Here is a 22,397-nt window from a genome sequence, read left to right as displayed (position 1 = left end):
TTTGATCATATAACATTGCGGTGGCAGCTACAGCATTTGCTTACATGGAAGATTGATATTAGGGATATATTTTAGCTGTCTTTAAATGCAAATATCAGCTGAAAACAAGGACAGGAACCAGCAGTATGTGACCCGCCAGTATGCCGCAGACCATGGGCCACAATCTGATAGCCACTGACATACATTATATCTCTACCATGTGAAGAATCTGTTTCCCTTGAGACCCATTCCAGTTTTGCTTTGTAATTAAACAATATTACTTTGTTATTCATGGTATTGCCTAAACTTCCCTGTAGTCAGTATAAAGAATAACTACCATAGGGAATACTGAAGTAATATTTACAGTAATCTCAGGTAACTGAATGAAAAGCCTTTTTAAAAGGTGATCGCTCTGTATTGTTTATCTTACATTTTATGAATGACCTAATAGCCAAAGAGTAGGAAGTACAAATTGTTTTATCAAGTTTTCTTCAGAAAAGAAGTTTGGTTTCTATTGGGATTTAATATAATGCGTACATTGCAGTAATAGAATCATAGAAATTAGATCTGGAACTGACCACTGACAAATTCTTCAGTACCATTGGCTCATCTAATCTATAATTCTTACCAAAACAGGATTGTTCTTGACAAAATATTCCCAAGACTTTTGTCCAATCTACTTTTAAATGACCCCAGTCTAATAAATCTGTTAGGATATTTTTCATGGTATTCAGACTAAGTTTGCCTTCCATTTACATTTGCTTTGTTCTTTCCTTCCAGTTCAGTTTTTTAAAAGCATATATTATCATCAAAACAGAAAATAATTTTTTGTGTAATTATTATGTGTACCTAGACAATAATATTTTTAAATATTTGTTTCCAGTAAAAAGTCCACTTTTTTAAAGTAGGTCCTAGTTTGGGAGAGCTGATAGCTTTTTCAATCAGTTTGTCTTCCATTTTAACTCAAACACATCACAATATGATCCAAATTTCAGAAATAATGTAATAGACAATACACACCAGGCCACCTCTCTGCCTTTGATGTTCACAGAGAGAATCATTTTATAGGACTGACATACTGTAAAAGAGAGGGTATTAGAGGTGAAATGAGGAACAAATGAGAGGCCCCCAACCCAATGAAATATATCTGATGAACAGTGCAAGATATCTTTATCTTCTAACTCCTTCTAGTCTCCTCTCCCCACCAAGGTCAGCCACTCTGAGGAGCAATTTATAAACTCACAGCTCATATTGTGGTTGCAGTTCCAGAAATGACATGAAATTAAATCAGTCTTGAGTGCAGTAGGATACAAAAGTTGCCTTCCTAGTTTAGTGAGCCCTTCACGGCTCCCAATAAATCTTCGAAAGGTAGCATTCCACTGCGGGTTGCCTATCTTTCTTTCCTTACAAAAAGACCTTGAAATGGAAACAGAGGGGTTTTCTTTGAAGTCATTTTTCATACCACAGAAAAAGACATGCACGGAAGCAACTGACTTAAGTGGTTCCCCCTTCTTGTTCGAAGCATTTTATGAAAAGTTTTAAATGGGACTCTTCCCTTAATCCCCAGCATTCCTAATTGCTGCAGCCACATGAAGTTAAAGACTTGCTGAAAAAGCATGAGCTGATGTCAACAAAGGCTTCTTTTAAAAAAGATAAAGGCAAAGCTCTTTAAAACATGTGGGGCAGCAGGAAAGTAGGGTACTTAATCGAACTATAGCCTCTCCTGCAGATTGTAAAACTCAAGCAAACATAAGTTAACAATTGGCCTGGAATTGATATTGATAACGGATGTGTATGCAGCATATGCATGTATAATTATTAAATACACTAGACCAGATTCATCTCTGATAGAACATCCTTAATTTCAGTAGAATTAGACCTAGGCTGAATCAGGCCCAATCAGATTAAATGTTTGCATTTATACTTCATAATGCAGAACAAAAGAGATCTCTCTCTGAAGACCACATGTTGGGCTTGATTCACTGAGGGTCTGTAGGCTTTTGTTGGTGCCTAGCCTTGCACAGGTCTCCCTGCAATAGTAAATATGCTTGGATGGGGAATGAGGTGGCCCAAGACACTCACAACCTCCCTTCTATTGGGAGACTTGTAGCCAACCAGCATATCTCCAAAAGTGGGTGCCCAGGGGGATGCACCAATTAATCACATCCACATTGAAGCCTGCAATAGCAGGGCTCTTCTGGAGTTCTCACCTGATATTAACATGCTCCTCCACTGATGCATCCCCCAGCGGGAGGGTGGCTGTTGAAACACTGGCTCCCTTTCCCTGAGGTATCCCCTGGCACAGAAGCCCTTCCTGGTATACCAGCAAAAGTTAACCTAGTCCACTGTTTAATAAAAGTGTTATCCTAATTTCTTTGGTACTGCATCAATAAGATTCTCACTAGCCTAAATGGCTATTAGATATTAGATATGGCCTTAAACAAAACCTTGGAACCTAACCCCTTCCAAACTTATATCCCGATTCAAATCCAAACTTTGTGACTTAGGCCCACCTCTATTTTATATACAGAACCGTCCCAATCTCGCTCTCTGTGAATGTGCTCTGAAAAGAACTCCCACACGAGATAGCTGTGAAGACTTCATTTTTTGTTACGCTGCCTAAAGTGTTATTGGAAAACTTTGTAGGGCAGCTCAAGGGAGTGAAAATGATTTGCCTAGGATGAATGTAACCACCAGTGCATTACTTCACATAATCTAAACAGAGTTTCAGGCACACTTCATCTATCATTCCTTGAAAGAGAGAGGCTGAGTTAATGCTCTCTGACAAATATTATGTTTCTCAAGCAGCCCTGGTGCTGTCTTCCACATTTCCTGACCTACTTTGATTAGATATATAAACAGCAGGAGTAAAACATAGTTCGAGTTTTGCTGTTAGAAATACAAGATAAGGATTCCATAAAGATTCATCAACACCCTATTGCTTTCTGAGTGAGATGCGGAGCACTCAGGAGATCACAGATTCTTTCTCACTGCTGTAAGATGAGTCAGTGGGCTAATAACTATGATTTATAGCAGGGTTTTAATAGATCTGTGGGCTTTCTAACTAAGGTAGGAAGGGGTAAGCGGTAGGGTGTCACACCTCAGGATGATTGCCTCCCCTAAGGGAGGCTGGAAGGAAGGGAGACATTAGGGTGAAGTGGGACAGTAATCTTGCACTAGTGAGATATCTAATATCCGACATTGTTAAGGGTGCTGGCAGACTTGCAGCTGCTAATAAGCATCACTCAGAGCACTGCTGATGAAGACACAAAGAAGCTAGAGAAGCATGTGAAAGGAGGGAAGTTGATTAAGTCCTAATGAAGGATTCACAGATAACTGCATTTTCCCCTAAATCTAAAACTAATGTTTAGGTTACGACATAAAGCTGACAAAAGGCAAGAACATTCCATCTCAAATCCACTGTCTTGTTTACGAAAACAATTCTTGAATAATGAACAAGTCAGCATGTTTTATTTATTGAAATGAATGCACAAGAGAATGGGTTAGTCAGCCCCAAAGAACAGTTGTGCACAGTTTATTGTTATTTATTATTATTTATTTTTAAATGACCCCATCCGAAGCTCTGGGACCATGTACAAAAAAGTAATCAAAAGAAAAATGAAACATTATCCTGAACATAAAATCCTCCCACACCCATCAAATTAGGATTCCTCCACTATCCAGTGCAATGCACTCCATCCACATTCCCAGAAAGAAGCTTTACAGCATGACCTGAAAGTCATCAAATGATGTACCAGATACAAAAATTAAGATTGTAAGCCCTTTGGGTGGAGAACTCCCAATAAGAACAGAAACATTTTTCCTATCTCTGATTTCTATAACACCCTCCCAAAACTTTTGCTCTCCCAAGAAGGAGCATTTACTATTGGTGAAAGTACAGAACTACTGAACATTGATCTGGGTTTTGGTCCCAGCAATGTGCCTGACTTGGGTGACCTTGGACAAGACAAGTGTAAGCCATACCCACTCCGCATAGCACTCTGTCCCCCTCTAGCAGTGGCTGAGCCACACATAGAGGTTGAGGAACCTGCACCAGCCTCAGCTAACAGATCTGGATCTTTTAGTTCAGACAGTGGAGGCTCATTCTTTAAATCCAGAGGTTCTGGGTTTGATTCCCTCTGCCAACTACCTCCCCAGGAGTGTTTTGGTACACATGCAATCAGAACTGGGTGAGGAATGGTTTTCCCCTCCTTCAAGAATTTTTGAGATCTCAGTAGACTTTCCTGTCCTATTCCAGGACAAAAAGTCAAAACTGCAAAAATCTTTGCAAACTGAAAATGCAAAAATCAGACCAGGTCAATTAAAACATTTTGTGTTTATAAACATCAAGGCTTTCAGCTTGAATTCAGCCTTCTTAATTTACTCTGCTTCCCTATCTGTAAAATGAGATTAAAGTCAGATACCTCCCCGTGGAGCCATGAGGTGTACAGTAATTCAGTAGTATTTGGAAAGTATTTTTAAGATGCTTGGATGAAAGATGAGTGTAAAGAACTCTCTTTTTTTCTGGGAAATTTTTAAACATGTTTTTACAGCTCCACTTCATGTTTCTATCTAAAATTTTCTGCAAGCTGCTAACTGGACAATTACTATAATGCGAAGTGGCTACATAATACATGGTATTGAGGAGTTTAGTTCCTTCACTGAAAAAAGGGAAGATGCTAATTTTATAGATGTCTAAATTAAAGTCTCTTTTGGGAGTGGGAATGGGAAGAAGAGCATTCTAGGGTCATTTGTGTTGTCATATTATTTGATATGTGCTGTCCCAAGTACTTCCTCAGCTGCCAAGGGTGCTGCATGGCCTAGCCGGTTTGTTTGGTCTCTTATTCACATCACTCACACAGTCTGTTCCTTTTCGCCAAGTTTACCTTTAATCATTAGATTTCAAGCACTGCAGAATATAGCAAAGACCTGTATCAGGGGAACCCTTTCACCCAGTTTTCTCTACCACAACCAGCTCACTCTCCCAGCCCCCTTACTTCCTCTTCCTGCCAATTCTAGATCTTCCTTATGGAGTAGTTACCTCAGTAGCCCAATCATTGTTCCAAAGTGTCAACAGTCCCCACCACAGCAGGTTAATTGATTCCAATTAGGCCTGTAATCTCCTACAGCTAGCGCTCTGACACCTGCACCAATTTGCATTAGGTTTAGTGGAATTGTTGTAAATGATGCATCTTCACATTTTGAAAGAAGGTTTTCAGAAAAATACTTATGAAAATCATTTCTCCTAAGGAAGTAAATCAGCCATTAAGGAATTTCCTTTGTGGGTTTGCTTTTCCTTAGATTGGATGGGTCTTGAGCTACTATCAAATAACAATATTTCAGGTAACTTTAGGTATCTCCATTTATTCCAGCACAAAGACTTAGGTTCTATAAATATCCTAGATTTTGTGCAGTAAACCTCCTCATCTAATAAATGAATTACCTAGGTAATAAAATTACAAATTAAATCCATAAAGCAGTATGGACTAACCAAGGCCCAGAGTCTAAAATTAGCAACACTACTTGAGAGTTAAGGTGGCACTCAGTATGAGTAAAGGTAGCAGAATTTGGGCCTAATAAGATAATGATCAATGTACCTATACCAGTGCATCTTGTGAGTCATAAAGCAATAGAATATGCATAATCAGTTAGCTAACTAGTTACTTAACCCTACTATTCTAGTCCTCTAGCTTCCCTTCAGCCTTCTCTACTAATAAAAGAAAGGGATAGAAAAAGAAAGCTGCTCCCTTTGAATATATATTGAGCCCAACTCCACCTCTCTCCCAGGTGTCAATATTTAGGGATCATATCCTTTCTAACAAGCTTCAGCTAGCCTATAGCACTTGCTAGGTTGATCAGTTAATAAGGGGATTGATGTATCTTCCCTAGCTTGTTCAAAGAAGCTTTAGCCCTTTGTTTGCATCAAGACACTTAGGGGTATGAGAAAGGCATTGCTTGAGCCACACCAAATACATATCCATGTGATAGTTGATCCATTCCTCACAAAAGCACGCTCTATAGCTCCACAGCACTACGGGGTTGTTAATCTGAGCTATTACTAGGTTGTAGACATTCTGTGATTCAGAGTGAATGTAAATACTGATTTTGTCTTTTTAAGTTTGGACAAACATGTTTGGTCTGATTTAAAACTCATTCAGGCCATCTGAGTTCACAGCTGAGCTTACAGACTTGAGTTTTCAGGGCTTGTGCTCTGCCTTGCCTGGGCAGAATGCTTGTTTGCTCCTGGTTGAAACCTAGTTCCTGGTTTAAAATGTAAGTTACCTCCTGGGTTCAAATGATGCTCCATCTTTCTTCCTGGGCTTGAAATGAGATGAGAGCTGCTGTCTCGTGAGATTTTGAGCCCATAAAAGCTGGAGTCATTGGTTCTGAAAAAACTCACAACAGGAGCAGCTTATTCAGGAGTAAAAAGAACAGGAGTACTTGTGGCACCTTAGAGACTAACAAATTTATTAGAGCATAAGCTTTCGTGGGCTACAGCCCACTTCTTCGGATGCATATAGAGTGGTTTTTCACTCTATATGCATCCGAAGAAGTGGGCTGTAGCCCACGAAAGCTTATGCTCTAATAAATTTGTTAGTCTCTAAGGTGCCACAAGTACTCCTGTTCTTTTTGCGGATACAGACTAACACGGCTGCTACTCTGAAACCTGTCATTATTCAGGAGTAGCTCTGCTGGAGTCAGGAGAGTTTCAGTAAAGTTATTTTCTCCCTTTCTCCTTTTGCAGAGTTCTCTCTGCTCTTCCTCACAATGGGCCTGATTCAGCTCTCACTGTGGGAATTCACCCAAGTCGGGGACAGGTCAGTGGACAGGCCAGAGTAGGGAATGGGTAGATGGTGGGAAGAAGGAGGCATGGCCAAGATGGATCTTCACCCTGGCAATTGTGTGTCACTGCACTTGTCCATAGGGGCCATTGTAACAGGGGGCACAATTTCCTCAGGATTGCCTTAGCTTGCACCTGGGGCCATACCCCAAATAGAAAGGAACAAGCTGCTTCTCTTAATACCTGCAGCATCCCACGTACCCCTCCTCTAGCCTACTCCTGACCAGGGCTGGCTCTAGGTTTTTTGCCGCCCCAAGCAACAACAACAACAAAAAAAGCCTCCGAGAGCGCAAGTGCTGCCCCTGGAATGTCACCCCTGGAACTGTGCCGTGCTTGGTTTGCTGGTGCCTAGAGCCGGCCCTGCTCCTGACATGTCACTGCCTGCCCCTATGCTGCCTACTCCAGCCACACCAGGGATCTGATCTGAAGTCAATGGGAGTCTTTCCATGGACTTGAGTAAACTGTGGATCTGGCCCTTGTGTTACTATATTCTGTTGCAGGAACTTGTAACTACTATGTTGTTGAAATTAGCTTAATTAATAATGACCCATGTAGGAGAGCACTACGGTAGATAGCTGCTTTGCCAGTACTTATACTGCCCTTCCACTCCCGGTGGTGCTGAACTGGGTGGCGAGTGGCTATAAAATGCCAACATGAGAAATGACAGCAAGGGCATCCACAAGTGTCTGTGACTCTGAAAGCCTTTGGAAGGGTCATCTGGCTTCAGTTTGTGGAAGACCACACACATTCCAGTAGCAGTGCCACCTGTTATGCATTTCTTGCCAGTTAATTCACTGCTCTGTTATGGTGCTGCTGGATGCCCTTAAAAACATTCCCATTTTGAGAACTAGACAACAGTACTGCAGTACTGCTGATATTTTGCTATGCACTTATACCTAGGGCAAACCACAGACACAGAGTATGCCATTATTTAGCAAAAGCAAAAACAGTTTGTCAAGGTGACCTCTCCAGCCAGCTAAATATTTGCTTGTTTAATAAGGGCACACCCGTGGGTCAATACTGTTTTGGGGGGTTGTCTTTCTTTGACCCTCTTTAAGACAAACAACACGTGTTACAGCACCTGTTGTTTTGTCCTCCCACTTATTGCTCAGTTGAGTCAACCTCCCCTGAGGCAAGTAACACAGCTCACAGGACTGCACCCAAGCACTAGCTGTGCTCCGCAGCTGTACGCTCCCTGGCAGCGAGCGCTGTGCTGTGTGACGTAGTTACTGCTACAGTAACAAAGATGCTCGATTCGCAAGAGCACTCATTTGTGCCACTGCTGTTTTTGAGGGCGTGAGGCTGTGGGGTTCGCCCAGACTAGTGAGGGGCTCTGTCACTGCCTGCCCTGTAACCTTCACTCCTTCTGTGCTGTGTAGAGCCCTGACACCAGCCACCTGCTCACAGCACAATGGCCTCACCCTGGCTTCCACCAACCTACTTACTCTTTGCAGGGTGACGCTAACATCCCCTCCAGTCCCAAGTCTCCCTCAAACCGTCTCCTCTGCAGTGTCCTGTTCCTGTCACTGGCCCCTCACAGAAGTTATTCAGTTGGCTGCCTCCAGAGAGACAGAGCACACACCTGCTGAGTAGTTTAACGAAGACCCATGCTTTACTTTATTACACAGCACTGAGATAATTTTCTAATAAAACAAGAGTAAGTTTATTAACAAAGACCAGAGATTTAAGTGATAACAGATAAGAATAGAAGACACAAGTATGGTTACAAGTAAAACAAAACAACGCACACTTTCCAGTGACTGAAACTTAATTTCAGCAAGTCACATTCTTTGTCTATGCAGGTTTCTCACTTACCTAAAGTCTCCAGCAACTCTTGTATTCCAGGGTAAGAGGATCCAGTTTTCAAAGGCTCAGAGGGTGCTGTACTCTATTGTCCCCTCAGTGATGGATGCCAAAATGGTTTTCTGCCTTTGCTTATACTTCCCACAGTCTATTGTCTCTGTCTCAAGAGCCAGGAAGTCTTCCTGGGGGCATAGGATCCATACTCATGGTGATCACCAAGCAGTCTCCCCACCCCCAAACCCTCCTCATTTAACTTGCTGGCTTTGTTTGCCTTCTATGTAGATGTACTTTTCATTGTCCTTCGAGGCATTACCTGCCTCAATTTACATTGGAGACACAGGAAGACAGATGAAACTACATTCCTTTGTCTAGGACAGGCTGGGATTATAAACAACTTGCAAAACACCTTTTAACAACGTATTTCCATCACACATCTATAATGCTTTACACACCGCCACGGCCAGTGTGTCACCAGTTCACATACAATACTCTCATGACAACTTTTAGATACAAATTATGACAACGGTGTATTCAGGCAATGAGTGTGTCAGGCCAGATGTGAGTTATGGTATGGTGTGCCCTCTGTCAGTTGGCATTGAGGGACTCACTGGGTCACCATGGGTATTGTCTCTCTAGAGCAGTGGTGGGCAACCTGTGGCCTGTGGGCCGCACATGGCCCATCAGGGTAATCCGCTGGTGGGTCGCGAGACAGTTTGTTTACATTGACTGTCTGCAGGCACGGCCGCCCGCAGCTCCCAGTTGGCGCGGTTCACCGTTCCCTGCCAATGGGAGCTACGGGAAGTGGCGCGGGCTGCAGGGACATGGGTATGTTGGGAAAACAAAATCTAGTGATCTTACTGTTAGAAAACAAGAAACAATTACTGTGATGGTGAAGAAGCCCTTGGCACCAGCTGCTACTGTAGCAAACACCTTAGGAATGTGAGATACTGTATTCTCTCATGCTTTGGTAGAGCAAATGGTTTGCTATTATTCTAGGTGGAAATTTCGGTAGTGAGGAGTCATGTAACATAGGGCAGGATGTCGCTGATGATTCAACTACGGATGAGTTCAGCAACATCGATGCTGAATACATTTCTGAATCTGAAAATTTGTTTAATATGCCAGAGGTCACATGAATCTCTCAGGGTTTGCAAAGAATGTCTCAGGCTGGAAAGATGACATCTGAAATAAGGTAGCAGCAAAGAGTTTAGAAGAATTTGCATCTAGCAAACTAATTGCTCTGTCACAGGTAACAGTCTGGAAATACACACATTATTCTAGGGTGAAATCTTGGCTCCATGGAAGTCAAAATAAGTTTTATCACTAACTTCACTGGGGCCAGAATTTCAGCTCAGGCTTGATCTAATCTGTGCTATTGCTACGAAGATGTTCACCTTGCTTACAGCTTTCTGGTAGGATTGCTCTGTGGGAGAGGATGGATAGTCCTGTGGTTAGGGCACTAGCTAAGGATTTCAGAGACCTGGAATTCCCTGCTCCACCACAGACTTCCTGTGTGACCTTGGGCAAGTCAATTAGCCTCCGTTTCTCTCAGCTCCCCATATGTAAAATGAGGATAATAATTCAGCCCTACCTCTCAGGGGTGTTGTGAGGATAAACACAGTAAAGACGCTAGGCACATACTTGGGACAGAGACTACATTGAAAATAGTGCTATCTAAATGAGCACGAGTGCAGGTATGTCTCCTCCAGCTGGGAATCAAACACCCCAGCTCCAAGTGTAGACATACCCTAAGATAGATTCTGATGACGCATCATTCAAATAAATGCAACATTAAGACATGCCAGGTATACGGGATGGAACAGAAGATTTATGTTTGCTGAATATAAGATTACAAAATGCTACTTTGCTTTTACCAAAGTATTTTGCCTTCCATGACCCTAGCTAGTCAGATATATTAGAAAACAAAAACAAACAGCCAAGGATTGATAAACACTTAAATGATGTTTTATTTTTATTTTCTTCGGTCTCTCATATCTCTCCCTGGCCAGTCAGATTAACATATATATTTATTACTAAGAAGGAAATACGGGAGGTAAGATTTTCCCATGATTACACATAGTGTAGTAATCCAAGATTCAGCCCATTACCAATCAGTTTGGCTTTATCTAAAGGCCATTGTGCTGTCGCTGATGTACAATAGATTTGCAGACAAAGAATTAAAAAGTAATCTTTTAAAACAGAAAATGCTCAGTGCCGCAGTTAGAATTTCATTGTTTATATATGGAGTCATTAATACATGGTTTATGAGTTGCTCAGGACTAATTTGTATATTATTGAATTTATTCAGATAACTGGATGATGCTTTTATGACTCTGCTGGAGAACAAACAGAGCTAAAGGGTGACTCACAGTGCTTGTTCTGGGCTGTTGACTCCATCCTTAACTCCCTCAGCACCTCCCTCCTTTTATCTTTCTTCAGTGAACATTATGAGAAGTTTGTCCTTTGTTTCTTTTTGAAGAACACAGAGACACATAGCTCCATTGCAGCCCCAAAAGCCAGGTACCTCCATTCTCCTCTGATCTACCTGCATTTCATCCCCTCTTCCATCCTATCCGCTCTCTCATTATCTATGGATCCAGTTCAGATTAGAGTTAAGCACATACTTAAGTGCTTTGCTGAACTGGGGCCTATCTGATTCAAAAACCTGCTTCCTGGATCATGCATTTTAACCCTCAGTTGTCATCTCTTGCCTAGACTTTTCCTGGTCTCTTGCTGTCACCCCCATTTTTAGAAAAATTCCTTGCTTGATTTCTTTTCACTGTCTAACTATCAACATTGTCATTTTCCCTTTGTATAACAAAGTTCTGGAGAAAGTGCCCGGTATCCTGAGGAGGACTGGCCGAGCCTGCCGAGAGCCCGGTATCCTGAGGAGGACTGGCCAAGCCTGCCGAGAGCCCGGTATCCTGAGGAGGACTGGCCAAGCCTGCCGAGAGCCCGGCATCCTGAGGAGGACTGGCCGAGCCTGCCGAGAGCCCGGCATCCTGAGGAGGATTGGCCGAGCCTGCCGAGAGCCCGGTATCCTGAGGAGCGGCCTGAGCTTCCCCCCGCCGAGGGTCCGGAGGAAGCAACAAACCTACCCGGCGCTCGGGGCCCGGAGGAGCCCATGGTCTGGGACACGGCAGACCAGACTCAGGATGGACAGGTACCCATGGAGGAGGAGATGGGAAGTGGCCCGGGGATAGCAGACCCCGAACCCATGTCAGTGTGTTGCGGTCAGGATCCCCACTGACCCCGCGGCAGACGGACTGCTGCGGATAGGGCCCTGGGCTGGAACACAGTGGAGTGGGTGGGCCTGTGTTCCCCCCTGCCACCCCAGGGTGGCAGTCTCTCCTCCTCCTTGCCTAAGGGCCTGTGCCTCTGACAGACTATTTGTTTGCTGCCCCGCCCTGATCTAGGGCCTGGGCTATCACAAACTGACCCAGCCCCTGCTACCAGGGCCTGGGCCTCTGATTGACTATTTGTTTGCTGCCCCGCCCTGCTCTAGGGCCTGGGCTGCTATAGACTTTAGCTCTCTCCCTGCATAAGGGCCTGAGCTCTGAACTGTTACTTGTGTGCTCACTCCCTGCATAAGGGCCTGAGCTCTGAACTGTTATTGGCTTTGTAGCGGGGCGGCCTGGCTCCCAGGCGCCCCTGTGAGGGACGAGCCCCACCCCGGAACATCTACACCACGGAACAAAGAGTATGGTGAAATGTTTGTATTGTGTTCATTGTAATATCATGAAACAAGTGAAAAATTAGAATAGAAAACCTGGAATCATGGGGTGAAGTCCTGGCTTTATTCAAGTCAATGGGAATGTTGCAATTGACGGGGACCAGGATTTCTCATATTCATTCTAGACAAATAGAGAGATGCTTGCCAAAAACAAAATCAAGCAAGCAAGCTCAGATCTTGTGCAATAAGATACCCTCATGAACCTGGCACCTATAATGACAAGGTGAGAGTTGTGAAGAATAAGATATGAGCCAGGGCCGCCTGGGGGGGGGGCAAGTGGGGCAATTTGCCCCAGGCCCCTCAGGGGCCCCCACGAGAATGTCGGCGGCTCCCCCCCACCACCGCCTTCGCCTTCCCCCTTCCCCCGGTGCCTCAGCGCGCCGCGTCCAGGACCGGCCCCGGACAGCGCTGCAGCGGCGTGGCTTGGGCGGGGCCTGAGGTCCTCCCGCTCGGAGCCGCGTGGTAAGGGGGCGGGGTGCGAGCTCCGGCAGGCTGAGCGGTAGGAGCTCCTGGACGCAGCTCGCTGAGGCTGTGGGAGAGGGGGGAGGCGGCATGGTAAACCCCTCTGAGCCGGGCGCCCCCTGACCCCATCTCCCCCACAGCCCTGACCCCCAGCTCCGAGCCCAGCCCCTCTGAGCTGGGCAACCCCTGACCCCATTGCCCCGCAGCCCTGACTCCCAGCTCCGAGCCCAGCCCCTCTGAACCGGATACCCCCCCGACCCCATCCCCATCCCCCCACAGCCCTGACCCCCAGCTCCTCTGAGCTGGGCACCCCCCGAGCCCAGCCCCCCACAGCCCTGACCCCCAGCTCCGAGCCCAGCCCCTCTGAGCCGGGCACCCCCCGACCCCATCCCTCCACAGCCCTGACTCCCAGCTCCGAGCCCAGCCCCTCTGAGTCGGGCACCCCCCGAGCCCAGCCCCCCACAGCCCTGACCCCCAGCTCCGAGCCCAGCCCCTCTGAGCCGGGCACCCCCTGACCCCATCCCTCCACAGCCCTGACCCCCAGCTCCGAGCCCAGCCCCTCTGAGCCGAGCACCCCCCTGACCCCATCCCCCCGCAGCCTTGACTCCCAGCTCCGAGCCCAGCCCCTCTGAGCCAGGCACCCCCCGACCCAGAGCCCAACTCCCCACCCAGCCCTGGGTAACAGTAGTGCCACCCCCAGGCAGGGACAGCCCATTGGCACCAACCATCACCATCACCCAGCGACAGCCCATTATGTAACTGCAAATGTATACATACCATTAAAGCATTTAATGTTTTTAAATAATGTATTTCGTGTATTTTCAAATTATTAAAAATTAATTTTTGAATGTATTTCACTGGTTATTTTTTACATTTCCAAATACATGTTACTATAGTATTGCAACTTTTTTTTATGGAAGGGGCCCCCGAAATTGCTTTGCCCCAGGCCCCCTGAATCCTCTGGGCGGCCCTGATATGAGCCCATGTGGAGGATTAGCAACAATGTTTTTGAGTAAGACAAAAGTTTTCTCTGGTGGAATCAGCCCATTCTACTGCCAGATAATCAGTCCATTGTGTCTTCATCTTATTTTTCCTTACCAGATCCATCTTACACGGTGCTTTATACAAATATGGAATAAGCTTTCTCATTAAACTATTTTTTTCCGAAGAGGACGCTTCCAAGTAAGTACTTTCATCAGTTATTTGTGTAATCTTCTGGTATGTGTTACACATTTAAACTGGTAGTGAAATAGGTCAGAAGGAGGTGAATTGAAGAGGCACTGAGCTTTCTCAAACATAATAAGTTCGTGTCCTTTTATATGTCCTGGCCCCTCCCTGTATCTATCACTTTTCCATCTCTGAAATATTACTCTCATGTGATCATCTGGCTCTGTGGATGAAACTGGGTTACTATAGAAAATATGGAGCTTTTAACTGATTAGATCCCACTGCTTCCAAGCATTTGTCCAAGGTATTATTAATATATCTAATCATATAGGTGCAGAAGGGGAAGGGGGTTGTCTTCCTAATTAACTCTGAGTTAGTTTCCCAGCAGTACCTCATGCGCTTTCAGAACATTAATTAGCTGGGGGAGGAGGTTGTCTTCCTCTGCAACATGGGGCATGGATCATTGGCTGGTTTGAATAGAGTAAATGGTGGATTCTTTGTAATGTGAAGTCTCTAAATCATGAGTTGAGGATTTCAATAACTCAGTCAGAGGTTATGGGCCTATTACAGGAGTGGGTGGGTGAGGTTCTGTGGCCTGCAATGAGCAGGAGGTCAGACTAGATGATCATGATAGTCCCTTCTGCCCTTAAAGTCTATGAGCCTGTGATATCTTGCTTCTAGGACAATATAACAGGGCCAGTGCAGCTTTATTAATGATTCATTATTATTATTATTATTATTTTATTTATTATTTATTCTATCCTGGTTGAATATGAAGTAGTCTCCTCTCCAACTTTGAATCCTTTCCTTTCTAACCACTCATTTGAAATTGCTTATCGAGTCATCACACAATTTCTTCCTGCTTCCCAGTTTATAATGCTTCAAGGATTTTCTTGGCCTTCTCCTCTCCTTCATCCATTTTCTCTTGCTGCTTGTCAGCCGCTCGCTCATCGCCCACTTGCTTTCCAGCTTCAAGGCTCTGATCCCTGCTCTTTGCCCTCCCATATGAGCCAGGATCTGGAAGGCTCTGCCTTGTGAGGGGTGGACGTGGGGGGTCGATAAGACCCTCTCCCTATTCCACAGTGTGAGCCAAGATCTGGGGGGTATCAGAGCCACTCGTCTTCCCTACATAGCCTCCAACAGTGAGAAGGGGCTGCAGACTCACCCTTCCCCCGATGCAGTTCCTTCTAGGAGGAATGGGAAAGCCAGAGAAGTGAAGGGGAGTGTAGAAAGGAAAGGAGGGAGTCAGTTCAATCGGGGATGTCGGGGGGGGGGGGACTTCACATCTCCCCAGATCCTCCCCATTTTTGCCCAAAACATGCCCCCACAGTGCTGATTCCAGGGTGGGGAACTTGAACAGGCTTGTTCAGTGGACAGCACAGGTACACAGTGCTGAGGGGAGGTGGGGAGTTGAGAACAGGCTTGCTCGATTCATGGCACAGAGCTATAATGCAGAGACCAGGTGAGAAGCCAGAAATGTTTGCTGCATGGCACAGTACACAGCATTGAAATCTGAGTTGGGATCTGAGAACAGGCATGCTCAGAGCATGCACCAAGCACATAGTGCTGAGGTTGGGGTAAGAAGCAGAGATCAGGCATACTTGATACATGGCACAGACCCACCAGCCCTGACACCATGAGAGGGGGAGGAGCTACCCACTAAAATGAATGGAGCAGTTGACACGTCTCAGAGCTATTGTTTCAGGCTTCATTCAGCTGACAATATCTCATTGAGATGAATGGGCTGCTTCACACGTCTCTGAGCCTCCAGTGCTACAGATGGATGTGCAGAGCCCCTTCCCATATACTAGGCCCAGATTTGGGGCAGGGACTCTGCATCTCCAGTCTCCTGCCTCTTCCTACCTCCAGCTGGTACTTGCACTCCTCACAGCCTCACCACATTCCCTCTTCCCCAAGCTTACAAGGGGGATGGAGTGGCAACAAGGAGCTGTGTGTGTGTGTGAGAGAGAGAGGAATAGAGGGCATCAGAATTGTGCAGTGGGGTATGTTGGGCATAATCTCTTTCCCCCAGACATTGCACACCCATGTCCCTCCAAGTCCGTCTCCCTCTTCAGTAAATGTCCCCACTGATTCCATGCTAGCCCCTGCGCCACTCTTGCATCCTCTCTCCAGCTCTTCAACCTCTGGGGCCTGTGCTGCTCCATGAGGAAGGGGGCTGAAGAGGGAGAACCAGGCTGGACAGGCAGAGAGATGGGAGATGAGGAGAAGATGAAAGGACAGTGAAGGGACTAACATGCAGCCAAGGAAATCATTGCCAAGGAGCCAGAGGCAGTGGATGGGGAGAGCTAGGCTGTGGCACATGGGGGTGCTGAGAATTTATTTAAAAAAAAACAAAGAAATTAAATGCCCCAAAACTTCATTAACACAGAGTTAGTTTCCCAGCAGTACCTCATGCCCTTTCAGAACATTGAATTAGCTACACTCAAACCTCTGAAAACCAGGAGATGAAGAGTTAAGGTAACACAAACTTAACCTTCTCAAAACCAGGAAGTAAAGAATTAAAGTACACATTACCCCTGCAATGTAACCTTAACTCTGCCCTCTTCCGGAGCTGTCCCGACACACTAATAATGTACAAGCTAACACTCCACCCTCACAGCTGCTGGCGAACACTCTGGGAAGAGAGCCCATGAACACTGTTGGACACAGTCTAACATATTCTCTTTGCTAAGGCAAAACTTGGGTGTAGCAAATGGGAGCTACTTACACCTACTTATGTTCAAACATTGAGCCCATTCCATACAATCCATCCAGACTTGCTAAATGTTACCACCCTGTCACCTGGGTGCCCCTCAGTGCCAACTGGCAGAGGGCCCTCATTGTACTGTAATGCATATCAGGCCTGACACACTCATTACCCCCAACACACTGTCATCATAATATGTATCAAGAAGGTGTCATTTGAGGTATCATAGGTAAATCGGTGACACACTGGTCCCAAAAATCATTGTGTGACTTATGTTCGAGCTGAGTACAAAGAATTATAGATGCGTGCTGGAAATACGTTCTTAAAATGGGTTTGGGAGACAGGTCATACACCCAGCCTGCCCTAGACAAAAGAATGTGTATCTACATGTCTGACCAGCCTGATTACTGGCAAAGGACAATGAAAGGACATTTATATAGAAGGTAAACAAAGCCATTAAGCTAATGAGCTGTAGAGAAGACAGTTTAGAGATCAAGTTGGGGGACAGTTTCAAGGAAGCTACATGAATTCGTTGCATTAGTCTTCACTGCAGAGGATTATGAGGGAGATTCCCACATCTGAGCCATTTTTTTCAGCTGACAAATCTGAGAAACTATCCCAGAGTGAGACGTCGACAGAAGAGGTTTTGGAACAAACTGATCCATTAAACAGTAATAAGTCCCCAGGACCAGATGGTATTCACCCAAGAGTTCCGAAGGAACTCAAATATGAAATTGCAGAACTACTAACTGTGGTATGTAACCTATCACTTAAATTAGCCTCTCTTACAAATGACTGGAGGATAGCTCACAGTTCTAGGTGCCATGAGCAGATATCATACACCCTTTCACCCTGGCCCTAAAGATTCCTTCTGAGACATTACCACCACTCACAATGCCCCAGAGTATCCAAATATTGCTCACAACCCATAGGACAAGAAGACCTTGGTGCACCACTACTGACACAGTCTATAGAACCCAGCATTAAAATGAGGCTTACATGATCCTTTGAAGTACGAATGCACCTCTCCTCATATCACAGGAACAATTATGCCACCCTTCGCCAACTAATCCCCCACCATTCAATACAACTACAATACACACAGGGAGTGTAGCTGGAATGCATGCTGATAAATGCTGGAATTCAAATCTGTGGAACATGACACAAATAATGGCACATTCTCTTAGAACTTCCTCATGTCTACCTGTTGCGGCACACACATCTCTTATTGAACCATTCCCAGTGGCTATTGCCAGAGCTGAGGGGCAGAGTTAAGGCTGTGTTGCAGTGGTGGCATGTACTTCAGCTCTGTATTTCCTGGTTTTCAGAAGTTTGAGTGTTGCTGAATTCATTGTTCTGGAATGGCATGGACATCGCTGCACAACTTTAATGCTGTTTTGGGGCATTTAATCAACTTTATGGTTATTACACTCAAGTCTCCCTCTCCCCCTTCACTCGCCATCCCATTTCTGCCCATATACCTACCTGCTTTGACTTTCAGCACTTGTCTAAACCATAACTTCCTACTGCTGACTGCTTTAGAGAATGCAATCCTCCTTTCGGGTACATCAATACAATTTCATCTCCCCAAATCATGCTCCTTATCCCAGATTTCAACTTTGCTTCCCAAACTCCTGGGATCAGACTTGACCATGAATCAATTTCTCTTCCCATATCTCCTTATCCCTAATACCTCCTTCTCATATCTTCTTAGTGCCCCCTTGTTTACATGACCAGAATTCATCCTTGTCTTGAATCTACCTCTACTGAACTCCTTAGTATACACCTTAATCATTTCCTGTCTCAGTTACTGTAGCAACTTCTTTTTTGGACTTCCTGATTCCCTATTCTCTACATCAGGGGTCGGCAACGTTCGGCACGCAGCTCGCCAGGGTAAGCACTCTGGCGGGCCGGGCCAGTTTATTTACCTGCTGATGCGGCAGGTTCAGCCGATCGCGGCCCCCACTGGCCGCGGTTCGCCGTCCCCGGCCAATGGGGGCGGCGGGAAACCGCAGCCAGCACATCCCTCGGCCTGCGCCGCTTTCTGTCGCCCCCATTGGCCTGGGACAGTGAACCGCGGCCAGTGGGGGCCGCGATCGGCTGAACCTGCCGCGTCAGCAGGTAAATAAACTGGCCCGGCCCGCCAGGGTGCTTACCCTGGCGAGCCGCGTGCCGAACGTTGCCGACCCCTGCTCTACATTAAGGGGATCCCAAATGCTGCAACCAGGCAACTGTTTGGCTTAGGAGTCAAGTTTCTCCCCTCATCCTTCATCACCATGACTGTCTTCTTATCCATTTCAGAATGCAGATCAAAATTACTCTCCTGCTTTTGGAAACTCTCCGTGGACTTGCTTTGTCATGCCTCTCTGACGCTACATTCAGCTACCTGCTTAACAGCTCACTCCATTAGTTTGAACTTGGTCCCTGATTCCCATTTGCATGTTAAAACCCTGTATGGTATGACTGGCATTTCTTCATGAATGCATCTTTCCATCCTCCCTTCAAGATAAGTACCCTGAAAGAAGAGGTTTTTCCATCCTTACCTGCTTATACCATTCAGCTGCCTCTTCTCTGACCCTTCTCCCTGCTGTATGCTATTTTCCCCTTGCTACACTCTGCTGGGCACTCAACTCAGTGCTGTAACACACGCTCTCCCTCTCCATTCTACGTGTTGCTGGGAAGTGTTTTGTGATGCTGTATATGAAGGATGTATTAAAATAAATGGCATTATGCACGAGATTAGGGAGAGCATGATGCAGAATGTTTCTTTTCAAACAGAGGCAAAATCACTGTGGTTTGCTTACAGTGCAGCTTGTAATTAGTGCCATTAGTGTAAGATGGCACTTTATAATGGACATCACCAAGTAGGTGAGCTGAAGCAGGAAATTCTTTGCTTACTAGGCTTTCTGGTCCTAAAAGAGTCTCAATCTATTCCACTGCTAAATAAGGGCATTTCAGATTTTCTCAGGAGGAAGCATTTTATTGCTCTGGCTGATTTAATTCACATGATCAGAGTCCTTTATCAGTCTGAACTTCCCAGCAACTCTCTGCTTCACTTCCTGGTTCTCCTGGGCGCATGCCCTAGGCAGCCAGGTCTCTGGTTTCAGCAACCACACTGCTACAGACTTCACTCTAAATCTGCATAAGCATGACATCTGTACTCTGATTCTTCCAGAACTTTCCCCACACTGGGGAGAGATGTCCTAAGTGGTCCCACAACTGCTAGATCACACTAGAGCACCTTCCCTGCTTCAAAACTTCGCAAGCCAATTCCTAGGGCTAACTAATAATAATGAGCCCTTCTGTATCACTTTGAGGGGCTAAATTGTGGCCTAAAACCACAGCTCACACTGGAGCACATGGAGGTGCACCACCCCTGCGAGAACTGTCAGAGGCATTGTGCCTGCCAGGCAGCACAGCTGCTGTGCCACCACCGGTGCATCAGTGCACACAGTCTCTGTGGAGGAAGGGAGTATCACAGCCCTACCATCTCCCAAATTCACCAGGAACTACACCGGTCTCTGCCAGCAGAACTGCGTACATCTCAGGTGGAGGGCGGTCGGTGTTTCTGCCATTGACCTCCATAGGTTTTCTACCAGATGTGGACAGCTCTTACTCCTATCAGGGGTCCAAAGGAGCTCCCCTGGCAGGAGGTTAACTGGTGCACTACTGAATCAGCAGGCTCCCCAGATGCCCTGGCCACACAACTTTTCCTGACACCTCCAATCAGTATTGGCCCTTTTTCCTTAGAACTGAAATTGCTATTTTTTTTTTTTGCCACCACATGCTGGGGCCCTGGCAGGTGCCACCACCAAAAAAACATCCTCCAAGGATTATTGGCCCTTTGGCATCGCTGGATCTTAATACTTGTTTAAATACAGAGCTGTGTGTAAGGTACCCAAGTAAACAACACACATTTGACAATTTTTACTAGTCAGGCTTCCAAAAATAGTACAAAACAATTTAAATAAACATGTAAGTGTGTATATGTGTAAAAAGAACAGGAGTACTTGTGGCACCTTAGAGACTAACAAATTTATTAGAGCATAAGCTTTCGTGGGCTACAGCCCACTTCTTCGGATGCATCCCACGAAAGCTTATGCTCTAATAAATTTGTTAGTCTCTAAGGTGCCACAAGTACTCCTGTTCTTTTTGCGGATACAGACTAACACGGCTGCTACTCTAAAACCTGTCATATATGTGTAAAATGACTGTATACATTATATATCATGCTTGCCTTCTCAAACTGTTTTTAAATGTCATAAAAGCGTTTATCCCCTCCCTCCCCAAATTACTACTTTTCTCGGTGTCCTGATGCACATTGGCTTGGGATTCTGGAGCTAACTGTGGGATCTGGGACCGCCCTGGATTTCCAAGCTGTGTTGTCACCCTGATTTGTGGAAGAGCTGTGGCTATAAATTTCATCTGGCTGTGAACCTGCTATGTCTAGGTCACAGTAAATAAAATAAAATTAAACCACTTGGAGATTTGGGAAGTTGCTAACAACATCAGTCAAACGGTCCTCTCTGCCAGCCAATCCTCAGAGTGGCTTTGGGGTTAGCCTTGCATGTGTGTACGGGAGGGATGGATATGGTTATCCATACTTTCAACCATAATGACAGCTGCTAAGTGAGTACAAGAGGCAAGAACATAAAAGAATGAAAATGAAACATTTCAAATTAAAAGTTAAAACTGATTAAGAGCCCCCCTGCTGAAAGCCCCGTGTGCAAACGCCTCTGAATTCTGCACATGAAAGGTTTACAGAATCAGGACGTAAAACTTCAGATGGTGATTGCTTCTGTTCTGAAGTAACTGTGTTGCTTCCCTTGCTTCACTTAAAAGAATATTCTAAAGATCAAAACTTCTTAAGAAATATTAGAGAGACAAGGTGGGTGAGGGAATACCTTTTATTGGACCAACTTCTATTGGTGAGAGAGACACGCTTTTGAGCCATACAGAGCTCTTCTTCATAGCTTCATGTGGCTTGAAAGCTTGTCTCACTCACCAACAGAAATTGGTCCAATAAAAGATATTACCTCACCCACCTTGTCTCTCTAATATCCTGGGACCAACACAACTATAACTACACTGCATTCAGAAATATTGTCATTCACTGCCATCTAGTGTTAATCTGAGAGACTGCCAAAACCAGCAAATGACTGTCCTCTGCTTTACACAGGCGTAGTGGTTTTTCATTTGCAGACCCCTAAAATATTTTGAATGGAGGTTTGGACCCCTTTGGAAATTCAACCTGTGGTCCGAGGACCCCTACCATAGAAGTCTTAGATTGAAAACTGACTGAACAGAATTCAACTATAAATGTATATATGTGCTCAGCCTGGCATTTGACACAGTGTGAGAAAGGGCATTAAACTGTGGGCTTCTATGGTACTGACAAAACTTCCAGCTTTTGACCTGTAGGTGGGGGTATTTGCATACTTTTGATGGATCAGAAAACGTAATGCCTTTTCTGGGATCTGAAACTTTATTTTCATGATCACCTTTTGCGGACCCCTTAGACAGTCTGTGGACCCTGAGGGGTCTGCAGACCACAGGTTGAAAACCACTGGCTTAGGCCAACATTTTGATATGGGGGGGGGGGGGGGGCTGAAGTTAGATACTTAACTTCATAGTTTTTAAAAAGTGGCTTGATTTTCATAGGTACCGAACATCCCCATATTTCACTGACAGTGGGAACTGCAGAT

The sequence above is a fragment of the Emys orbicularis genome, chromosome 2 (genome assembly GCF_028017835.1).
Source record: "Emys orbicularis isolate rEmyOrb1 chromosome 2, rEmyOrb1.hap1, whole genome shotgun sequence".
In the NCBI taxonomy this organism is placed as follows: domain Eukaryota; kingdom Metazoa; phylum Chordata; order Testudines; family Emydidae; genus Emys; species Emys orbicularis.
Note: the sequence above shows the minus strand (reverse complement) of the source record.